Source organism: Talpa occidentalis, unplaced genomic scaffold, assembly GCF_014898055.3.
Source record: "Talpa occidentalis isolate TD23 unplaced genomic scaffold, MPIMG_talOcc4v2.1 talOcc4.9, whole genome shotgun sequence".
NCBI classification, from domain to species: domain Eukaryota; kingdom Metazoa; phylum Chordata; class Mammalia; order Eulipotyphla; family Talpidae; genus Talpa; species Talpa occidentalis.
In genome coordinates, this window is record NW_023605305.1 from 70,909,965 (window position 1) to 70,935,301 (window position 25,337).

General features: G+C 37.2%; 1 long non-coding RNA gene across 1 annotated transcript; it reads left to right on the forward strand.

Annotated features, from left to right (window-relative positions):
- Positions 1–2,381: 2,381 nt before the first annotated feature.
- On the forward strand, positions 2,382–13,071 carry LOC119237223 (uncharacterized). Its single transcript, XR_005123229.2, has 3 exons — positions 2,382–2,771; positions 12,121–12,187; positions 12,508–13,071. It is a non-coding gene; the product is annotated as an uncharacterized LOC119237223 (long non-coding RNA).
- The last annotated feature ends 12,266 nt before the right edge of the window (positions 13,072–25,337 follow it).

Genomic DNA, 25,337 nt, shown 5'->3' on the forward strand with positions numbered 1-25,337 from the left:
CGAATTAAAATTTTTGGGGTTTTTTCCTTTGTTAATTGTTTTGTTACAGTTTTTGCTTATATGTCCAGGCTGTCGACAATTAAAACAAATTGGAGCACTCGCTCTTCCTTCCTTTGGCATAGACCGCACAAAGGAGGAAAATGGTTGTTCTTTCATTGCTGCAGCATAGGCTAGCCCTTGGATAAAAGCCGGGCTGGCATCCATGCATCCTTTAATAAAGTCCTGGATGGTACCTGTCTTCCTAATTGGTCTAATTAATTCTTGGCACAAAGAATTTGCATTTTTAGAAGCTAATTGTTTTAGCAACATTTTTTTTGCTTCCGTATGTGGAAGCATTCTATCTAAAGCCTCTTCTAAACGGGCCACAAAGTTTTCATAAGGCTCCTCCTGCCGCTGACGAATACCTGCCAACAGCGTGGAGCTGCCAGCTGGAGACGGCAAATTTTTTCAAGCAGCTACTGCCATTATTCCAATTTCATTAAGAATGTCTTTTGGTATTTTCAATTGTTCCCTAACATTAGCATATTTATCTGTTCCTTTCAACATGGGCAAAGTAGGTTGCATATTTTTAATGAAAATAGATTTTCTAATAAGTTCAGCTGCACGGTCCTCATAATCTGTTCTCCAAAGGACATAAGTCCCAGGAGCCAGGACAGACTTAGCCGTCTGGTACCAATCAAAAGGTGTAAGATAAGAAACACGCAAGGTATCAACAACTTGTAAGGTGTAAGGAGAACTGGGCCCCGTTGTCCTTACAGCTTCTTTTAGTTCTTTTAGTGTTTTTAAAGAGATTGGTTCCCAGGTCGGTTCCTGACCCTCCCAGTACTCTACCGGGAAGGTAAAGGAAAAATCTCCCTGCTCTCGGGCTTCTCGTGTAGCACAAAATATTCCTCCAGATAATGGAGGAACATTGACTCTTTGTGGTTGATTCTGTAATGAATTTGGAGGAGCCATAGGAAAAGTTCGTGGGGGTGAACTAACGTTCATTTCTCTAAAAAATTCATTAACAGCCTCGTCAATATTACTATTATTTTTCACATCAATGGTTGCATAATCTCGTTCTGGAGGCTGCTGAGCCCTCATTTCCTCATATTTATCGGGTGCAGAGGGAATAGCACCCGAATAATTTCTGCCCAAATTTGCAAAAGGGAGTGATTCATGTTCACTACCCTCATCAGATATTTTTCCTTTCCAGAGATTAGCCTCAGTGGTATCCACTAAAAGGTCTCTAATTTGTACCCAGAGGGAAAAAGCTTGAACAGGGACCTGAGTCGGTCCATTTTGATTATAAAATTTTTTAATTTCTTTACCCACTCTTTTCCAGTTTCTCAAGGAGAGACTGCCTTCTTCTGGAAACCATGGGCAGACTCTTAAAATAAACTCATAAAATTCACTGAGGGACCTGTTACTTATTGTCATCCCTCGGCTTTTTAACATATGACTTAAAACAGAAAGGAAAAGTCCTCTATTTGTAGAGTGAGAGTGTCCCATATCTATGGATTACTCGTCGTCTGTAACTGGTCAGCCTTTACCAGCGAGCCCGCGGCGCTCTGACGAGACTCCCTAGCCTTCGATTAAAAATGAAATAAAAAGTGAAGAGATAGCTTACCCAGAGCTCATTCTTCGTGAACACGTCTTCTTCCTAAGGAAAGTCCTAGAGAGGTTTTCGCCTAGAAAGCGAAACTAAAAACACTCAGCGATGCTCGCCTGACCGTACTCCTCGCGGAGTATTAGAAAGCCTTGGTATAGGGGTGACCGTATAAGCCCCGGTCTCGGACTCCCAAGGGAGACCCCACTAAACCGTAACGGCCTTCGCGGAACTGCAGGTACGAGCCCACATAGGCTCCGCGGCTCAAAAGAGCCTTGGAACACGAACACAAGCACTCACACAAACAAACACACAGGCGCACAAAGCAGAGAAAGCCAATTCTTCCAGCTTCACTGAGGCCCACCGTTTGGGACTCGAGCCCCACGTTGGGCGCCACCTGCCGCGGACCAGCCCAGCGGTGGCGGGAGATTGAGACAATCTCAGGGTTGATTGAGAATGAGCTAAAGGTGGTCGAAGGACTTAGGGCGAGGGACAAGAAAGAATGACACACAGACACACTCAAGGGAGAGTGAAAATCTGAGTGTAATTTATTGAAGGCAATCTTTCCTTTTTATACATTTTCTCTATAATTACTTTCATTGTTTTTGCACAAAATCTGGTTAATCATTATCAAGGTATACGTAATCACCGTAACACATATCATTACATATTGTTTATTATCTTTCACAAAATCATATAAATCAAGGACATTTCATACTGTTATTTTCCCTACTGGAGGTGTCTTCTAGATCTTCTGATTCATTTTTATGATTATATATTTTCTATTATTAATATCTTTTTAGTTTATATTTATTTCTATATTTGATTATTTTGTTTACTACACGTATTACAGTCTGTTTCCATGGTTACATTCCTTTATTATGAGCTTAGTTACTGGCAACATATTTAAGTGGTGCCTCAATCATTCACAGGCCTGTTTGTTCCTGTTGTTTTACACGGATGAACAGGTGGGAACCAAAATCCCCTCGGGGACTGCATCTGTCTTAGGTTGTCAGGACTCACTTCCTGATCTTACCCGTCATTGACTGTCCAGTCCAGCTCACAGGGGCAGAGAGCATTGTGCCAAAACAGCATGGCCACCCATTAGTGATGCGAGATTGTGGCAATTGTAACATTGCTCTCAGGAGCCGCCACACACTGCTGAAATACACCTCACGGGCAGGTGAGGTCTGCTTTATTGTGCTCATAGGTTAATTAATTAATTTTCAGTTTGTTTCATTGTCATTTAAAGCTTTTTTCAAATGCAATTATCTCTGCCAATAAAGTAAAGTAAAAGAAGAAAAGACAGGATCTGTGGCACATGTGTCTGGGACACCCTGGGGCTCTGGCCCAGCTTGATATGGAAACCTTAGGCCAGTACAAGCTTCCAGGGCACACCACTTGGGGCTGTGTCATATGTTTCTTTTAACATAAAACAAGATTCTGCATTTTTCTCCTGTTAATTGATTTGTTTTTAAGAGAATAGGTTATTTTTCTGGAATTGTTTGATCATTTCTTTATGATGAAATGTAGCTTGTTTCTCTGTCCCTTTGTTTCCTATAAACTACATGATAGAGCTAATGTCTTACATAGATTCAGATTTAATGTATAATAATACGTCATACACAGACCAGATAATCTCCCCAGTGCAGAAGAAAAATATGGTTAAATTCTTAGAATCTAGCCACCTATTTTCCAGCATGTACACATGTTACTTTGTTACTTTTTTATTTCAACATTTATGACAAATTTATTACAGGTTGAAGTTTACGGATTGGAATACAGTTTGGAATACACTGAATGTATTTAAGGATAGCTGTTTCCTAACAACATATGGGAAAGCTGAATAATCACATGGGTGGGCTGGCTCCAAATCCAGCTTTTGTCTGTAGACCAAAATAATATTGATGACATTGAGAGATTAATGACCTCTAATTCCAAATTGGGCTGAGTTTCCTGACCTTTTTCTTGGCCTTTTTCTTCATTATCATATCTGAACCCTCTTAATGAGTTCTGTAGTACTGGGAATGCCTAAACACAAAAACTAGACATAAACATTTAGTTTCATCATATGCCTGGCATAAAGGCTCATAAAGTAGATGGCTAAATATTTGCTGAAAGGAAGTGAATTTTAAAATACATATCCTTTATTTTTAACAGTTTTAGGTTTACAAAAGACAATAAAAGAAAATGAAACACCTAAAATTGTATATAAATTATATGTAAGGAAAGTATAGAAAAAATGTCTATTGGTCAGTTCAATAGCTCTCAAAGGCCTTCCACCTCTAATAACATCAAGCAGTGTGAAATTTTTAACATCACATGAAACCTCTTGTCAGCTTACAGAGCTGTGAATTCCTGTTATATCATTTTCCACTTTAAATAATCTATAAATTAATGGGCTTTGGGTTTTTTTGTTTCTTCATTCATAAATCTGTAATAGAGATTTATGGCCACAGACTTCATAGACACTTTGGTTGATGCAGGATCTTTTTTTTTTTTTTTTGATGCAGGATCTTTATTTACTAACTATTCCTTGTTGATTTCTTTAATAGCATCATTAATTTGACAATAGGTTAAATGATATTTCATGTATGCAAGAATGCTGTTAAAGCTATCTGAAATTATAATTGGCATTTCATAGTTCTTTGTACTTTTGGGATCTTTTTATGGGAGCAATTTCTTCACCTTTGACTGGATTTTCAGGTTCAAGATCCGATACATTAACACTTGGGTGAACTGTTGGTTTATTCTTGATACTGAATTTCCAATTTCAGTTTATTTAAAAGTTCATTTACTATAATCATCTTGCCTCCCATTTTATTTAATATGGTCTTAACCATAGTTTCTTAATGACAGTTTTTTTAAAATTGTCAATCTTTTCATTAAAATGATAGTGTAATTGTCCCACATCTGCCATCCCTAAAGTGTCTCACACCTGTCAGGGAGCAAAGGGCCCACTCCATTCTGAGAAACTAGCTGGTAGGAACAAGGAGCAAACTGAATCCGTGAATGACATCCTTCATGAACTCTATCCCTGACATTTTTTTATAAACTCTACTGCTCTTCCAATCTGAGGAGATGTCAGGCACAAAGGGTTAGAACTGCCATCATGTCATGGATCTGACTTTGTGAGTAGATTGTTGCTGGTAAGTAGAGGTGGAGCTAAGCAGCCATGCTGATATATGTATTCACAATATATGCCATATCTTTATCAAATCATCTGTTAATGGACATTTAAGTATGTCTATATCTTGGCTGTTTTAAATGATACTTCAATGAACATGGGAGTGCATATTGTACATATATATCTTTTGAACTAGAGAAATATCCAGAAATGGAATTGCTGGATCATATTGTAGCTCTACTTAATTATTTTTTTTGAAACTTCCATATTTTCATACTGGTTCTACAGTTCTCATACATGCATTCAAAGTGCAGAAAGATTCCATTTTCTCTGTATTCTCACCAACATTTAGTTTTTCTTTTTAATGATAGCCATTCAAAAAGGTGTAAGGGATAAATCATTATGGTTTAGATTTGCATTTATCTGATGATCATTAATGTGGTAACCTTATGTGCATACTAGTTATATGTGTGTCTGTGGAAAATTCAGTTCAGCTCACTTAAAAATTGCATTGTTCATTTTATTATCTGTTATTAGTTATATGATTTTTATATTTTATATATTAGCCTTTTATCTGATATATGATATGTGACTCTCTCCTTGAATTCAGTAGGTTGTCTTTTGTTTTGTTGATGTTTTTCTTTGCTGTGTGGAAATTTTTAGCTTGAGGTAGTCCTATTTATTTTTACTTTTTCCCCTTTCCTTTGGGGTTAGTTTAAAAAAAAAGAAAATATTTCTAAGACCAATGTCAAGAGGCTTATCATCTATGGTTTCATCTAAGAGTATTATGGTTTTAAGGCTTACATCCAGTTTTTAATTCACCTTGAGTTAATTTTTGTACGTGGTATAGTCAGTGATCCAGTTTCATTCTTTTGCATGTGGCTGTTCAGTTTTCCAAACACTATTTCTTCTTTCCCCACTCTGTATTCTCATCTCCTTTGTTATAAATAAATTCACCATAGCAGCATGAGATAATTTTGGGCTTTCTGTTCTGTTCTATTGATATATATCTTTGTTTCTATGTCACTGCCTTACTGTTATATAGTTACTATAACTTTGTAATATAGTTTGAAATCAGCCTCCAGCTGTGTTGTACTTTCTCAAGATTGTTTTAGCTATTTTAGATCTTTTGTGATCTATATACATTTTAGAATTTTTGTTCTTTTTCTGTGAAGGATGCTATTGGAATTCTGATGGGGATTGCATTAAATCTATATATTGCATTAGGCAATATAAACCTTTCAAAATATTGTTCTTCCAATCCATGAGCATGGTATAGCCTTCCATTTTTTAACCTTCTTTAATATGTTTCATTGGTGTCTTAGTTTTCAGTGTAGAGGTCTTTAACCTAATTAAGTAAATTTATTCACAGGAATTTATTTTTTTTAATCTAATTGTAAATGGGATTGTTTTCTTAATTTCTTCTTCTGATAGTTCATTCTTAGTATACAGAAATGCTACTGATTTTTATATTTTGAATATGTACTCTGAAACTTCACTGGATTCATATATTAGATTCAATGGGGGTATTTGGTGGAATATGTAATTTTTTGTTTGTTGTTGTTGTGGTGGTAACATTGGTTTACAATGTTGGATATAATTTAGAGATATGGGATCTCCCCCTTCAGATGCTATTGCCACACAACACCTATCATTCAAACACTCATAGTTCTTCACATGGTCCATTGTGCTTCCTCCCTACTTTATTTTCTTCCCTCCCCCTCTGTTAGCCTCAGTTCTGCAGTCAGATTTCTAGGTTTTGTTATTGGCTTGTTTTTATTTCAACATTCCCCCCCCCATATATTTCACACATAAATGACACAATTTAGTATTTGCCTTCTCCTTTGGACTTATTTCCCTTAGCATAATTCCCTCTAGTTCCATCCAAAGTACATAGGATTTTCTATATATAAAATTCAATCATCTGCAAATAATCACAGTTTATCATCTTCCTTTCCAAGTTAGGTGCCTTTTATTTCCTTTTTTGGGGTGGGTCTAATTACTGTAGCAAGGGCTTTCAATGCAAGGTAGAATAATTGTTGGAATTATGTCTTTTTTAAAAAGAGATTTATCTATACAAGAACTGGGGTACAGGCCAGAAGCACAGGAGGGTGAGGGAATTCACCAGAGACAGAGCAGGGAGCAGAACAGGCAGATAGACTGAAAACACTACTGAGGGGAGCAGTGGGAGAGACAGGAGAGGTCTGCCACACCATGTGGGTATCTCCCTGGCCAGCAGGGAATTGAACCCACACTGCAGAGGCTGCGGATAGCCTCACAGCACTGCATTCAACCTGCTGTGCCACTGATGAGGCCCTGAAGTTATGTCTTACTATTTTTTAAAAAATAATTATTCTTGTAAGATTTTTATTTTTTATTTATTTTTGTGTAAACTGGGGTGTAGGTCAGAGGTGTGGAGGGTGAGAGGATTCACCAGAGACAGAGCAGGGAGCAGAACAGGCAGATGGACTGAAAGGGAAATAGCTGGCAAAACAGAAGAGGGCTGCTCTACCATGTGAGTTAACTCCCTGCCCTGGGATTGAACTCAGGCCATTTTGTCTGAGGGAGGGCAGTTGAGGTGGTAGCTCTGAGACTTAACCCCTAGGCCACCAAAGAAGCCTTGTGTCTTATTCTTGATCATAGTGTGAAAGCTTTCAGCTTTTCACTGTTGAGTATGATATTGGCCTGGACTTGCTATATATTGTCTTTAATATAGTGAGGGACTGTTCCTCTGTATTTACTTAGTTGAGAGTTTTTATCATAAGTGGATGTTGAATTTTCTCAAATGCCTTTTCTGCATCTATTGAGATGATCACATGATATTTATCTTCCTTTTATTGATGTGGTATATCACATTGATGGTTTTGCAAATGTTGATCCTGGAATAAATCTCTCTTGTTCAAGCTATATGATTCTTTTAATAAATGTTGAGTTTGATTTACTATTATGTTGCTGAGGATTTCTGTATTGATGTCCATCAGGGGTACTGAAAAAAATTGTTTTAAATGGCATCTTAGTCTTGTTTTAGTATCAGGATAATATTGGCTTTGTAAATTGAGTTTGAAAGTGTTACTTCCTTTTCAATTTTTTTGGAAGAGTTTTAGAAGGATATGTATTGAATCTTTTTGAACATATGGCAGAATTTGCCAATCCAGCCTTTTGGCCTGAACTTTTATTTTGGGGGAGATTTTGGACTACTGTTACAGTCTTCTTACTGGTAATCAGTGAATTCTCATTTTATATTTTTTTATGATTGTCTTGGAAGATCATATGGTTTTAATAATTATCCATTTTTTTAGGTTGCCCAACTTATCAGAATTTAGATGTTTATAGTAATCTCTTATGAGCCTATGTATTTCTGTGGTGTCAATTTAACTTCCTCACTTTTGTTTCTGATCTTACTTATTCTTACTAGTCTCTCTTTTTTTAAGTTTAACTAAATGTTTCTAGTTCTTGTAGTCTAACTAAAAGGTATTTCTTTCATTGAACTAGCTCTTATTTCTTTTGTCTTTTTTATTTCTCTTTCATTATTTCTGCTTTGATCTTTATTATTTTCTTTCTTGTACTAATTTTGTGCCTTATGGTTTTTAGCTACTTTAGATGTAAAATGAAATTACTATTTGAAATTTTTATTGTTTCTATAATTAGTATATGTTGCTATATACTTTCCTGTTAGAACTACTTTTACTGCATTGCAGAGATTTTAATATGCCGTATTTCTATTTTTATTTGTCTTCAAGTATTTTTAAATTTCTCTTAATTTCTTAGTTGTCCCAATAGTTATCAAGTAGTATGTTGTTTAATCTCCACATTTTGGTATCTTTCCCAGTGTTCTTTTAGTAATTGTGCCCAAAAAGATGCTTGTTTTGTTTCAGTCTTCTTAAATTTATTGAGACTATATGTTTATCCTGGAGAATGTTCTATGTGTACTTAAGAATAATGCATATTCTGCTGCTTTGGGTGGAATGGTCTTTTTTAATCTATCATGTTGTAGTCTAATATGTTGGTTGAGGTTAATGTTTGGATGTTCTAGCCATTCATGTAATTGGGGGGTGTTAATGTCTCCTAGCATTATTGTACTGCTATTGTATGTTAATATTTGCTTTATGTGTTCTGGTGTACCTATGTTGGTTACATAAATATTAACAAATGTATCTTTTTGTTGGATTTTTATCTTTCATTACATGGTATACTTCTTTATTTTATTTATTTATTTAGCTATTTTTAAAAATATTTTATTTTATATAATTCTTACATCATTTTTCATTTTTGCACCATGTATGCACTTTCATTTTGGTTATATTCCCCCATACAATTGCACCCCCCTTATTTTGACCCTAGTCCTTCCTCTCCCCGCCCCCCCACCCCATTGTGTGTCTCTGGTTTATAGTTGCTTGTTGATTTTGATTTTTACTTTGTATTAATTAGTCTTTTTCCTGGTCCTTTATTTAGGTTTTCTAAATTCCTGCTATGAGTGAGACCATATCGTATTTTTCTTTTTCTTTCTGACTTATTTCACTGAGCACGATCCCTTCTAGCTCCATCCATGTTGCTGCAAAATGCCTGTGTTTATCTTTTTTGATTGCTGAGTTATATTCCATTATGTATATGTACCACATCTTCTTGATCCAGGCATCTATTTTTGGGCATTTGGGTTGTTTCTTCTTTATATGTTCTTATAGACTTCAGTTTAAAGTCCATTTTGTCTGGTATTAGTATAGTTATAATCATTTTCATTTTATTTCTAGTTGCATCCCTTCACTTTCAATCTGTGAGTATCCTTACATGTGAAGTTTGTCTCTTATGTCTAGCATATAGATGAGTCTTCTTTTCTTATCCATTTAGATACACTATATCATTTGTTTGAAGAATTTAGCCCATTTACACTAAAAATAATTATTAATAGACTTGTATTTATTGCTATTTTGTAAATTGTTTTATGTTTTCATAAGAATAAATAATTATTCCTTTTTCTCTTGCTACTTTCCTTAAGATTTAATTGTTTCAATAATTAAGTCAGTATTACTAACTTCTCTAATTTATTTCTATTTTTTTCCCATTGTGATTGGAAAAGATACCTTCTGCCTTGATTTTTTTCTGAATTTACTAAGACTTATCTTCTTTTCCTACCTATGGCCTGTGCTGGAGAATGTTAAATGTGCACATGGCAATAATATGTATGTAGCTTCTATTTTTTAAAGATTTATTTATTTATGCATACAAGAACTGGGGTACAGGCCAGAAGTGTGGGGGTCAGAGGATTTACCAGAGACAGAGTGGGAAACAGAATAGGTGGATTGATTGAAATACACTGCTGAGGGGAGCAGTGGGCGAGACAGGAGAGGTCTGCTGCGGCATGTGGGTCACCTCCCTGGCAGGGGATTGAACTCGTGCAGCAGTGGCTACAGATTGCTTCTTCCTTCTGTTGACTCAGGGAAGCGACACTACTAACAGCCAGATATGCAATGAATGTTGGCTCTTGTACTTTCAGATTGCACCTGCATGGGAACTCTTCACCTATCTTCCCAACTTCACTTAAATAAGGTTTCTGTATTTTAATTTTCACAGTCTATTTTAAAGTCTATTTTTTCTTACAATGATGTAGTCATTCCAACTCTTTTTGGTTATTGTTTACATGAACTTTTTCCATTCCTTTACTATCAACGTCTTTGTGTCTTGGTATCTAGGTGAGTTTCTGTGCCCCCTCACCTGGAAAGCAGGCTTCAGGTTTTCTTTCCCTTTACCTACAGAGTTTTGTAAAAAAAAAAAAACTCTCTATAATGCTTGAATGTGACCCTTGAGTCTTATTTGTCAGCCTGTGAAGTTGTTGATTGAAGCAAATTTGATCACGTCAATGTGTAGAATGTGAGGTCCTCTTAGGGGATGTGGAATCTCCTATATGAGTGAGGTTGGACATAGAGACCTGTATAAATTATTGCTGTGACTGAACTTTTAATTTTACATTTCTCTATGAGGTTAATTGATGAAAAATAGCATGTTCAGGTCACATGTATACAGATTTCTCCCATATATTATCTGACTTACTTTTCTGAAGTCCTATGTGGTAAGTGGCAGGAAATTAGCAATTTTCCCATAGTAATAGCCAAAGATCAGTGAGGTTGGAGGGATGTCAAGTAATTGCAGATTTGTGGGTAACAGCTATTAAGATATCACTGCTCTGGGATGTTAGGGCAATAACTGAGGAATGTTCATGGTTTGTTGGCATTCATTGACAAACCCCTTTCTTGTGTGTGCAGGGTTTTGTGGTCCCCATAAATCCCACATGGAATTTTAGTGTTTTTCATTGATAAATCAATGCCTCCAGGGATTAAAGAAGGAAAAATGAGAGAGAATAACTATAGGTTAAAATTTAAATGTTTTTCTATTAGGAATTTTCAAGGTAAGTTCATGCCCTTGCTGTGGTGTTGGCCTCTGTAGATCCATATTCACTGAAGGGAACCAGAGAAAGTAGTCACAGAAAGGGGAATATTCATGAAGGAGACATAGGAAAACATCTACTCTCCCATTTTGCCCTCCTCAAATGACTGAAGATAGAGATGAAAACTCCATCCTAATTTGGAGTTGAGCCACATTTTCTTGTGTTGTTTAAAAGATGGAGGAGAATCAATTGTCAGGTGAAGTGCTGGAGTATGCCAGGAAATGCAGAGGATTTGGTCAGTGGCCTCTGTTACTGTAGATCTGAGTTTGAGCTTTAGTATCTATTTGGGGATTAGAGCTTTCAATCTCCTGGTTATTTGTTGGGAGCATGAAATGGATTAATGCTGGATACAATTTTAATGTTTTTTAGGATAAGTCTGTGGCTGTACTTAGCAAGGTACCAGGTTCTTTATTGACCAGAGTCTAGAAATCTTGCGTAATAAAAATCTCTCATGTTATTTTGTTCAGAGAAAGAAGATGTGCTGGCTGCATTCATGGGGTTTTTATGGTTCTGACTTTATCTGACAACTATTCATTTGTGAAATAAAATATGCTAAGGATATTACAATATGATAACCTTCCATTCTTGGTTAACATGAGAAATATTGCTCAATATGTCCAGCCTTGAGCCTCCCCTTGTGGTGCAGGCAGTTGAACACTGTGCTGTGAAGCTGTCTGCAGCCTCTGCAGGGCTGGTTTGTTCCCGGCCAGCCGGCGGGTGAGAGTCCCACATGGCACTGCAGACCTCTCCTGTCGCACCCGCTGCTCCCCTCAGCAGTGTATTTCAGTTAATCTGCCTGTTCTGTTCCCCACTCTGTCTCTGGTGAATCCTCTCACCCTCCCATGCATCTGGCCTGTACCCTGGTTCTTGTATAAATAAATAAATCTTAAAAAAAAATGTCCAGCCTTACTTCCTGAATAGATATAGTATATACTACTCAAAAGGATCAACCTTTTCTTCTTTCAGTGTGCAATTGCCATAGTAAGGATTCCCAGTCACACTGCTAGAGTCATCACTACTCCCCATCCACTGGGTAAGTTAAGAAGGATATGAGAAGAAATGAACAGAAACGTCTTTATTCTTCCATTTTGTCTCTTTTTACCCCATAGAACTTAAGAGTAAAGCCAAGATCAGTTAAGAATATCAGGTTATCACAGGAGTCATCCTGCCACATAAGAGGTACTCAAAAGATAAGAAGTAACCTTATCTAGATAACTTCTTATCTTTTGAGTACCAGTCCGTTGCATGGTCCTACTTTCAGAAATAGGCAGAAGACAACTCTTCCAGTTAATGCAATGGATATAGTAGATTGACCTGAAAAGACTATCTTCCATTTATTTCTTCATATTTTAGATCACTAAGAGCTGGCCAGTGAAGCTGTGCCATCCCATCTGGATTCATTATGATGTCAGCAGTTTTTAAATGAACAGTATTGTAACTTCTCCCATTATATTTTTACAGATAATAAAAATCCATGTGTTCAGAGTTTCTTCTGTACTGGCTTCTCAGTATTGTGTTGTTTTTCATGACATTTAGAATTTTGAAGAGTTCTGGTCAGATATTTTTTACAATGCCTTTCAATTTTGGTTTCTGTAACTTTCTCATGAACAGACTGTCATTATAGGGGAAAGAACCTCACAGATGTGCGGTACCTTCTCATTACATCATACAGGGGCCACAATATAGCATGATTTTTAGGTTAAAGTAGTGCTTGTCTGTTTGTCCACTCTAAACTTATTACTTTCTAGCCTTTGAAAATAAATCACTAAGTCCAGGTATACTCTAGGAAGGAAGAGTGAATTGAACACCACTTTCTTGCAGATCGGGTGGGAGAAGTATCTGTGTATATTACTTGGGATTTTTCTGCTAAGGAAATTCATCTCTTTCCCCATATTTATTTGTTTATTCAGTCATTTATTTTCCTCAGCACTACTTATTTATATTTATATTTATTCTATAACTTGGGTTAATTCAATCCTACTTTATGTATTTTGATGCTTGAACTATTGCAAATATTGTCATTGACTGTGTCTTTTTGACATACTCTTCCTTTTTTTCACTTTTTAAAATTCTTACACTACATGTCATATGCCAACAAGTACAGGGAACTGCAGTTTCTCCCAGTTTCTAAGATGTATAAATGGTAGGAGACATATGAACTTCAATTATGGAGATTTTGTTGTGTCACATAGCCTTACTCAAAAGTGGTTTATTTGTTCATACTGAAAGACCTAAGAAAGAACAAAATACCTCATATCCATCTTGGTGACTATATTCACAATAGAGGGATAGGAATGTGCCTAAACATCACAATTAAAAATCATAATGGCAGACCCCTTCTGTTGTGCCCGCTGCTCCCCTCAGCAGTGTATTTCATCAGTCTGTCTGTTCTTTTCCCCAATCTGTCTCTGGTGAATCCTCTTACCCTCCTGCACATCTGGCCTGTACCCCAGTTCTTGTATAAATAAATAAATCTTCAAAAAAAATAAAAATCATAATGGAACTGTAGGAGTCATTTGTCAAGATACAGGCAGAGAAAGATCCTGAATACACCTCCTCCCATGGACACAGCAAATCCACAATTAAGTATGGAGAAATTCCCTCTGAAATAAATGGTAAAGTAGTTAATCAGCATCTCCACATGAAGTATAAGGAGACCATATCAAGAAGAGTAAGAGAGGCAGACACATGACCTTACCAGGAACTCTACCCACAATACCACAATTGCGATGGATATTATAAATCTTTTCCCTGAGGATTAAAGTGTTAGGCCTCACCAGAGACATGAGCTTCCCAAAAGCATGGCTTTGACAAACAATGGGCCAGGAGATATATAGTGCTACAGGGAATAGAAATTTGTGTGTTTTTATATACTAACAACAAACAATAAGAAAGAGAAATTAAGAAAACAATCCCATTTACAGTTGTATAAAAAAGCAATAAAATACCGAAGACTACATGGGGGAGGAGGGAGTAAAAGACCTATGCACTGAAAAAGATAAGATGATGAAAGAAACTAAAGTAGGTTGAAGTATATGAAAAAATATTCCATGCTCATGTACTAAAAAATTAATATTGTTAAATGTCCATATTACTTAATGTAATCTACAGGTTCAATGCAATCCCTATTAAAATGCCAGTGGCATTCTTCATTAGAAATGTAGCCAAAATTTCTAAAATTTATATAGAGCCACAAAAGATCCTGACCAGCAAAACTAATACTGAGAAAGAACAAAGATGGAAGTAGCATGGTCCCTTATTTCAAACTCTATCACCAAGCTATAATAATCCACACAGTATGTCATTATCATAAACCAGAGGCATAGACCAATGGAACAGATTGTGAGCCCAGATATTGATACATGCATATATAATACATTAAATTATGAGAAGCAGCCAAGGATATACAATGGGAAAAGGAAACTCTCTTCAATAAATGGTGTTTTGCCGCATGCAAAAGAATGAAACTGAACAACTGTCTTACAATAGCTAAGCTATGGAAACAACCCAAATGCCCAAAAATAGATGAATGGGTCAAGAAGATGTGGTACATATACACAATGGAATATTACCCAGCAATCAAAAAAGATAAACACATGCATTTTGCAGCAACATGGATGGAGCTAGAAGGGATAGTGCTCAGTGCAATAAGTCAGAAAGAAAAAGAAAAATACCGGATGGTCTCACTCATAGCAGGAATTTAGAAAACCTTAATATGGGACCAGGAAAAAGACTAATTAATACAAAGTAAAAATCAAAATCTGCAAGCAACTATAAACCAAAGACACACTACGGGGGTGGAGTGGAGAAAGGAAGGACTAGGGTCAAAATAAGGGGGTGGTGCAGTTGTATGGGGAATATAACCAAAATGAAAATGCATACATTGTGCAAAAATGAAAAATGATGTAAGAATTATATAAAATAAAATATTAAAAAACAACAGTGGGGCCTCCCCTGGTGGTGCAGCGTTGAGCGCTGGGCTATGAAGCTTCCTGTAGCCTCTGCAGCAGTGGTTCGATCCCCTGCCACCGGCGAGGGTCCCACATGGCGTGCAGACCTCTCCTGCCACATCCCTCTGCCTGTTCTGTTCCCGCTCTGGCTCTGGTGAATTCCCTCACCCTCCCACCCTTCTGACTGCACCCAGTGCTTGTATAAATAAATAAATAAATCTTTAAAAAAAAAAAGGTTTAAACAAACAAACAAACAAAAAAAAAACAACAGTGGATCTAAATAGACATTCACCCAAACAAGGCATACATTTGGCCAGTAAGCACATGAAAAGATGATCAACGTCATTAATCACTAGGTACATGTAAATAAAAAACTGATTCTTGTTAGAATGTTATCAAAAACACAGAAAATAATAAGCATTAATGAGTATTAGAGAAAAGGGAACCCTTCATCCACTTGATGGGAGTGTAAATTAATGGAGTCACTATGGAAACAGTATGCTGGTTCCTCAAAAAAATTGAAAATATTTACCTTATTATCTAGTACTTTAACTTCTGGGTATGTGTCTGAAGAAAATAAAAACACTAAATAAAAAAATAGATAAGATTAGTGCCTCAGGAGCATATGCAAGCCCCATTCTGGGCCTTATAGGGCACAGCTCTTCACTGCAGGGACCCCAGCTGCATCTGAGATATAGATCCAATTCAGTACCCAACCACCAGCACCTGAGGAGCAGACAGTCTGGGCTACATTGCTTTATCAGGAATCTCCAGCAACCCCTTGCACTCTTGCCCACTGGAAACCAGCACAGAGCCACTGCTCCTGTGCAGGACAAGGTCTCAGTGACTTAGTCTCTCAAACCAGTACCCACAACCCTCCTAATCACCAGAACAAGGCTTGGAATTGCTTCAGTGGAGGTTTTAGCACCATCCCAGATCCTGCAAGACCACAGTAGCTGTATACCTAATCAGGTAAACACCCAGAACAGTGGGAGCTAAGGATGTTTACAAAATGAAACCTCGAGAGCAAACCTAAAGCAAACAATGGAGAGAAAGAAAAACACAAGAGGCTAAGCAAACCCTCAGGGGAAAAATACACCACAAAGATAACAAAACTCAGCAGAGGTACAGCAGAGCAAATCAAAACCAAACAATGGGGAGAAAGAAAAACATAAATGGCTAAGTAAGCCCTCAGGGGAACAATGCACAGCAAAGATAAAAATACATAGAACCAAACCACAAATACATGGAAGAGCTTTTATACAAATTATTAAGAAAACTCAAGAATTTGAATAATACAAAGAAAACTCAGAAAAGGAAATTAATATGATGAGAAACACAACCAACACAAAGAATATCCAAATTGAAACTTTCAACAAGAAATAACAATTGCAGGAGGAAGCAAAAATTCAGGACAAAGCCATGGAAGTAGAATAAATTAAGTGGAAGAATGAATAAGTGATCTTGAAGATGAATAAGAGGTAAGAAGAAAGATACAAAGAGAAAGAAACAGAGGAAAAAGAATGAAGAAACACTCTGAGATTTATCTGATGTCTTGAGGAAAGGAAATATAAGAGTAATAGGAATCCCAGAAGAAGAGAAGGAAAGGGAACTGAGACTCCATCTAGGGAAATAGTGGAGAATTCCCCAAATCTGAAGAAGGAAATGAACATAGAAATACAAGAAGCTAAAAGAATACCTAGCTACCTAGATAAAGGGAAAACTATAGCAAAATGCAAAAGTAAACACTTAGGAGACCAAGACCGGGGAAAAAAAAAAAAAAAAAGGTCAAGGTGGAAGAAACAGATAATCTATAAAGTAACAGCAATTATACTAACTTTGGATCTCTCTAAAGAAACACTATAATTGAATGACATGTTCAAAATATTCCAAGAAAAAAAATGCCAGCCAGGAATATTCTATCCTGCAAGTGTCTCTTTCCTGAATTAGAGAGAGATAAGGACTTAGACAAAGGAAGTCTTAGGGAGTTTGAATTCACTAATGCCCACTCCCTTCCAAGTAATAGTAAAACATGCTTCAGATTCAAAGGTTTAGAACAAAATAGAGGAACAAACAAGCACAAGGAACTCAACAAAGAATTAAATGGAACTGCAAAGCTAGGAACAAAATGGCAATGAAGGATGTTTACATGTCAATAGTTCCTCTAAATATTAATGGACTGAACTAATCAATAAAATGATACAGAGTAAATAGTTGGATTAGGAAACAGGATCCAACCTTCTACTGCCTCCAGATACAAACCTAATTACCAAAGATAAGCATAGAGATAGAAAACAATATTGCCAAAAAAAAAAAGTCACCTAAAGGAAGGCAGAAACAGCTAAACTAACTTCCACCTTAAAAAAGTAACAAAAGGCAGGTACTGCATAATAATCAAAGGAGCAATACAAGAAGATTCCATTCATCAATATATATTCACCAAATGAAGGAACACCAAATACACCAGACAACTATTATCATTTGAAAACAGATAGGGAGAAATTGGAGACTTCAATACCACACTGTCAGCAATGGACAGTTCAATGAACAGAATATAAATAAAAACATAGTCTCCCTAAACAAAGAATTAGGCCACGTGGGCCTAATGGATATTTATGGGCACCACACCTCCCCAAAGCTAAATACATGTTTTTCTCAAGTGCACACAGGACATTCTTCAGGATTGACCACATACTGGATCGTAAGACCAACACCAACAAATTCATAAAGATAGAAATCATACCAAGTGTCTTCTGTGCTTATTAAAGATACTGAACTAGAAATCAACTACCAAAAGAAAACAAGGGAACAATTTTATATGTGAAGATTGAGTAATACTCTACTGAATAACCACTGGGTTTGTGAGGAAATCCAAGAAGAAATAAAAATAAATACCACAGGGCAAATGATAATCTGGACAAACCTTTCGGAATGTATGGGGGACAGTAAAAGCAGTTCTATGAAGAAAGTATATAGCAATGAAGGTCCACATTAAGAATCAGAAGGAGCCAACACAAGCAACCTTATCTTTCACCTCAAGGAACTAGATAAAGAAGAAGAACAACAACAACAAAAAGTCCAGAAACTGGTAGAAGGAAAGAAATAATAAAAATTAGAGCATAACTGGAGCAAAGAAAGTTTGTTCAACAAATGGTGCTGGGAAAACTGGGTAGCTACATGCAAAAGAATGAAACTTGACTACTACCTCACACCATGCACAAAAACCAACTCAAAATAGTTTAAAGAACTAAACATAAGACCTGAAACCATAAAATAAATAGAAGGAAAAAAATAAATAAATAAATAAATAAATAAATAGAAGGAAATATAGGCAAAACACTGCATGACATGCAACTCAAAGACATCTTTACAGACACATCACCCAAAGCAGTGATAGTGAAGGCAAAGATAAGCAACTGGGACTACATCAAATTAAAGAGCTTCTGCACAGCAAAAGAGACAATAACCAAAACGAGGAGAAGCCCCACCAACTGGGAGAAAATTTTTGCACACAACACCAATGATAAAGGACTGATCACAAAAATCTACAAAGATTTTATGTAGGGCCTCCCTGGTGGTGCAGCAGTTGAGTGCTGGGTTGTGAAGCTGTTCCATCCCCTGCCACGGGGTGAGGGTCCCACATGGCACGCAGACCTCTCCTGCCGCCCGCTGCTCCCCTCAACAGTGTATTTTGTCAGTCTGTCTGTTCTTCTCCCTGCTCTGGCTCTGGTGAATTCTCTCACCCTCCTGCGCTTCTGACTGTCCCCAGTGCTTGTATAAACAAATAAATAAATCTTTAAAAAAAAAAAGATTTTATGTAGTCCTAGCTGTTTATCTTTGCCTTCACTATCACTGCTTTGGGTGATGTGTCTGTAAAGATGTCTTTGAGGTGCATGCCATGTAATGTTTCGCCTAAATTTCCTTCTATATATTTTATGGTTTCAGGTCCTGTGTCTAGTTCTTTAATCCATTTTGAGTTGGTTTTTGTGCATGGTGTGAGGTAGTAGTCAAGTTTCATTCTTTTGCATGTAGCGACCCAGTTTTCCCAGCACTATTTATTGAATAAACTTCTTTGCTCCAGTGCATATTCTTTGCTCCTTTGTCAAAGATTAGTTGACCTCATGCAATTTGTAGCAACGTGGATGGAGCTCAAAGGGATCATGCTCAGCGAAATAAGACAGAATGAAAAAGAAAAATACAGGATGGTCTCACTCATAGCAGGAATCTAGAAAACCTGAATAAGGGGCCAGGAAAAAGAATATAATAAAGAAAAATCAAAAATCAACAAGCAAGTATAAATCAGAGACACACAATGGGAGGGGGGCAGGATTGGGGTCAAAATAAGGGGGCTGCAATTGTATGGGGAATATAAAAAAAAATCTTTTAAGAAATCTACAAAGAGCTGATGAGACTCAACAAAAACAAAGAAAACAATCCAGTCAAAAATGGGCAGAAGAGGGGCCTCCCTGGTGGCGCAGCGGTTGAGCGCTGGGTTGTGAAGCTGCCCGCAGCCTCTGCAGCACTGGTTTGATCCCCGGCTGCTCCCCGGCCACCGGAGGAGGGTCCCACATGGCACGCAGACCTCTCCTGCCGCCTGCTGCTCCCCTCAGCAGTGTACTTCGTTCCTTCTGCCTGCTCTGCTCCCTACTCTGGCTCTGGTGAATTCTCTCACCCTCCCGCGCTTCTGACTGTACCCAGTGCTTGTATAAAAAAATAAATAAAAATAAATCTTTATAAAAAGAAAATGGGCAGAAGAACTAAAAAGAAACTTCTCCAAAGAGGAAATGCAAATGATCAACAGGCATATGAAAAAAAAATGTTCAACATCACTTGTAATCAGGGAAATGCAAATCAAAACTACAATGAGATACCATCTTACACCAGTGAGAATAGCACATATTAAAAAAAACTAGCAACAACAAATGTTGGTGAGGATGTGGAGAAAAAGGAACTCTCCTGCACTGCTGGTGGGAGTGCAAACTGGCCCAACCACTATGGAAAGCTGTATGGAGATTCCTCAACCACTAAAAATAGAGCTTCCATATGATCCAGCAATTCCACTTCTAGATATTTACACAGACACAGAAACATTAATTCAAAAGAGCACCTGCACCCCTGTGTTTATAGCAGCACTATTTACAATAGCTAAGCTTTGGAAACAACCCAAATGCCCAAAAATAGATGACTGGATCAAGAAGAAGTGGTACATATACACTATGGAATATTACTCAGCAATCAAAAAAATAAAGTCATGCAATTTGCAGCAACATGGATGGATCTGGAAGGGATCATGCTCAGCAAAATAAGCCAGAAAGAAAAAGAAAAATACCAGATGGTCTCACTCATAGCAGGAGTTTAGAAAACCTAAATAAGGGACCAGGTAAAAGAATAACTATAATAAAGAAAAAATCAAAATCAACAAGCAACTATAAACCAGAGACACACTACGGGGCCGGGGGGCGGTGAAAGGAGAGGTTGGTTGGGGTCAAAATAAGGGGGGTACAATTGTATGGGGAATGTAACCAAGATGAAAATGCATAATTGTGCAAAAATGAAAAATGATGTAAGAAATATATAAAAAATATAAAACTGTAAAAAAAAAAGATTAGAGCACAAATAAAGGAAATAGAAATTAAAAAGACAATCAAAAAGATCAGTGAAACCAAAGATTTGGTTCTTTGAAAAAATAAATAAAATAAACATATATCAAGGCTCATTAAGAAAAAGAAGGAGGAAATACAAATAAATAGGATCAAAAATGAAAGAGGAAAGTTACAGCAGACACTTCAGAAACTCACAGTAAGATATTATAAACATTTATATGCAAACAAATTCAACAACCTAGATGAAATAGCCATGTTCTTAGAATTATACAATCATCAAAGACTGACTAGGGAAGAAATGAACAAACCAATCACAAGTAAGGAATCACAAGTAAGGACAGCTATCAAAACTTTCTCAGAAAACAAAATTCCAAGACCAGTTGGCTTCATGGTGAGTTCTAACAAACATTCAAAGACAAACTACTACCTATCCTGCTCAGATTTAAAAAAAAATATAGTGAAAATGAAGGAATACTCCCAAACACATTTTTTAAATGATATTAAACTCTTTTTTTAAATTTTTTAAAGATTTATTTATTTATACAAGAACCAGGGTACAGGCCAGATGCGCAGGAGGGTGAGAGAATTCACTAGCGACAGAGCAAGGAACAGAACAGGCAGATGAAATACACTGCTAAGGGGAGCAGCGGGTGTGACAGGAGAGGTCTGCCGCACCATGTGGGACCCTCGCCGGCTGGCTGGGATTGAACCAGCACTGCAGAGGCTGCTGACAGTTTCATGGCATGGTGCTCATCTACCTGTGCCACTAGGGGAGGCCCCACATTTTTTTTTTTTTTGAGGCCAACATTACACTAATACCAAAACCAGACAAAGACAATGCAAAGAAAGGAAACTACTGACCAGCCTCCCTAATGAACACAAATGGAAAAGACCTCAATAAAATCTTAGCAAACTGAATCCAACAAAGCATTCAAAAGATTATACACCATGACCAAGTGGATTTTATAACAAAAATACAAGGGTGGTTCAACATCTGAGAATCAATCAATCAGTGTAACACACCCACATCAAAGAAAAAGAAAAGAAAAAAACACATGATCATATCAAGATGCTGAGAAGGCATTTGATAAGATTAAGCATCCATTTTATGATAAAAATCCTTGAAAAATGGATAAAAGGAACATATTATAAAATAAAAAAAATCCATATGTAACAAATCCACAGCTGGGATAATTGTCAATGGTGAAAAACAAAGCCTTTCCACAAAGATCTGGTACAAGACAAGGATGTCCCTTCTCACCACTACTTTTAAATGCAGCACTAGAAGTCCTAGCTAGAGCAATTAGGCAAGAGAAAGTATTAAGAAGAATCCAAATTAGGATAGAAAAAGTAAGGCTATCATTGTTTGCAGGTGATATGGTAATATACCTAGAGAACCCCAAAGACTCCATGTTTCCATGGACTAATGGAAAAAATAAATCAGTTCAGCAAAGTGGCAGGATATAAAATTGAGACGGGGCCTCCCCTGGTGGTGCAGACGGTTGAGTGCCTCGCTGTGAAGCTGTCCGCAGCCTCTGCAGCACCGGTTCGATCCTGGCCAGCCAGCAAGGGTCCCACATGGTGCGGCAGACCTCTCCTGGCGTGACCGCTACTCCCCTTAGCAGTGTATTTTGTCAGTCTGCCCGTTCTGTTCCCCACTCTGTCTCTGGTGAGTCCTCTCACCCTCCTGCACATCTGGCCTGTGCCCTGGTTCTTGTATAAATAAATAAATAAATAAATAAATAAATCTTTAAAAAAATCAAGATGCAAAAATCAGTTGCCTTCCTATTTACAAATAGTGAGCTAGAAGAAGAAATTAAGAAAGCCATCCTATTTACAAGTTCATAAAAAAATTAAATACCTCCTAACAAAGGAGATGAAGCATCCATACAAGGAAAACTATAACACATTGTTAAAAGAAATGGAAGAAGATGCCAAGAAATGAAAAGATATTCCCTGTTCATAGATTAGAAAAATCAACATTGTCGAAATGACCATCCTATCGAAAGCTACTTAAAGAGTCACTGCAATCCCAATAAAAATCCCAGTGGCATTCTTCAACAGTATAGTGCAAAGATTACTGAAATTCATATGGAAAGCCAAACAGCCCAAGCTTTCCAGACTAAAATAGAAAAAAAAATGGAGATATCCACTTCTGGACTTTAGACTACCCTATAAACATGGTACTGGAACAAAACAAGCGCACAAACCAAGGACTGAGAGCCCAGAAATAAAACCACACATTTGTGAACAACCAAAATACAACAAATGAACCAAGTGTATACACCAGAACAAGGAAAGCCTCTTCAATAAATGGTGGTGGGAAAACTGGACTGCCACATGCAAGAAATGACACTAGGCCATTATCTCACACCATACATGAAAATCAACTCAAAATGGAAAATAGTCTTGAATGTGAGACCTGAAAATATAAAATATATTGCAGAAAACATAGGCAAAACACTCCATGACATAAACTTCAGAAACATCTTTGCATACTCATCTTCAGCAGCAAGGAAAACAAAGGAGAAACTAAGCAATGGGCACTATCTCAAACTAAAAAGCTTCTGTACAGTGAAAGAAACAGCAACCAAAACAGACACCCTAATAGTGGGAGGAAATATTTGTATACCATATATCTGATAAAGGATTGATATTGAAGATCCACAAAACATGTATACAACTCAACAAAAGGACAAGAAACAACCCAATTAAAAATGGGCAGAAGAGCTAAATAGACACTTCTTCAAAGAAGACATGCAGATGGCCAACAGACATATGAAAAAGTGCTCATCATCACTTATCATCAGCTAAATGCAAATCAAGGCCACAATGAGACAGCACCTCACACCTTGAGAATGGCCCATATAAAAAACCAGAAACAACATTTGGTGAGGATGTGGATAAAAAGGAACCTTCTTACACTGCTGCTGAGAATGCATGCTGGCCATCCCCTATGGAAAGAAGTGTGGAGATTCCTCAAAAGACTTAACATGGATTTAACATATGGTCCAGCGATTCTACTCCTAGGTATCTTATTCAGAGGGCAGGGGCCTGAGCAAAGGGTGAGATGGGAGAAGGAGATCATGAGGTATAAATTTCAAGTTATAAAATAAGCAGCACACAGGAATGTAACATATCAAGTGGGGTTTAAAGTCAACAGTATTGTATTGCAAATTTGAAAATGCTACGATCGTAAATATACATATTATGGTGATCATGTCACAATATATACAAAAGTCAAGTAACTATGTTTGACACCTGAAGCTAATATATTGTTGCATGTCAATTATACTTCAGTAAAAAAAGTACAAAATTAAAAAAATAAAATTATGATGATCCTGAACCAGTCATTTTGACGAGCAACATGATATGACTACAGTGTAGAACAAATAAAGATGGTGTGTTTTGAAAATGGGTTTGGCAACACATTGAGTACCTCTGTTGGCTCACATGTGAAACGTTAGTTCAGATAAAAAGACGTATTGGGTGTCAAAGTTCATTTGACAAAACCAACTTTCAACATCATTTTGACAATTTCAGTGACCAGAATAAAGTAATCTGAAAAAGGCAGATTGATACTGTACAGCAAAAAGTTTATATAAAGATTAGCTTCTACCCTCAAGCATAGGGAGACAAGATATTACAAATAGGATGGTGACAATCTATAATGTTGCAAAATCCACAGAATGGCAGGAAGGGCTTAGCTTAGAAGAATACCAACCTCTTTTGAAAGGTTGAGAGTCTGGCATGGTTTTGGAATAAACACTTGAAGCGCCAATTGGAGCAAAGTGATTCCATGAGACCGAAAAATAATCTCAAAGCTGCTGAAGTGAGATTTCAACATTTACTGATTGAAGTCTAACTTATTTTTCCAAATTGTTATAATTGGATTGTAAAGCATTGCCCCCTAATGGCTAATTAGTGCTTGATTAAAGTTGCCTATGGGGAAAAGGAGGTATTACCTCTAAGGATCCCCAGCTACAGAGAGGAGGCTCCTGATGCATGCCTGAGATCTGCTAACTTAGGTGGGATTGTTAATATGGTCTTGATTGGCTGGCTGCACCTGCCCGCTAGCACTCCTGTTTCTCGAGAGAGAGGATACTACTGGGGCTGTTTGACAATCAATCAATTCTTACTCTGAGTGCAATTCCTTTGTGGGAAAATGCAACAAAGGCCAACTTTACCTGGGTTCCTGAAGTAAACTATTTCCCTCTCCACCGTACAATCCCCATATGTAGCTGACCATGAGGTGTAGTGCAGGAAGCAGTGAAGATGCCGTAGAAGGTGTTCATCAGAAGTAGAAGGATAAGAGACACGAGGCTCCTGCAGAATTAACCAACACATAACCTCTCATACCACCATCAGTCTGAGCAATTCAAGGCCTGCCCTCTGTCTGTTCACCATGCTGCTGACCTTTCAGAGTTTCTTTTGGCTTTTCAGACAGATATCTGTATCGTGAATGATGACTTCTCCCCTGAGATGAATGGTGGGGCTCATGTGGATAGAAAGTGATTTTCCCTTTGACTCTGCTCTCTCTAGTGATTCTCCTTTCTTCCCACTAATCTCATCCAACTTTGGAATGATAATAGATGAAGCAGTAAAATTATAGCCAACCCTTTAACCTCTT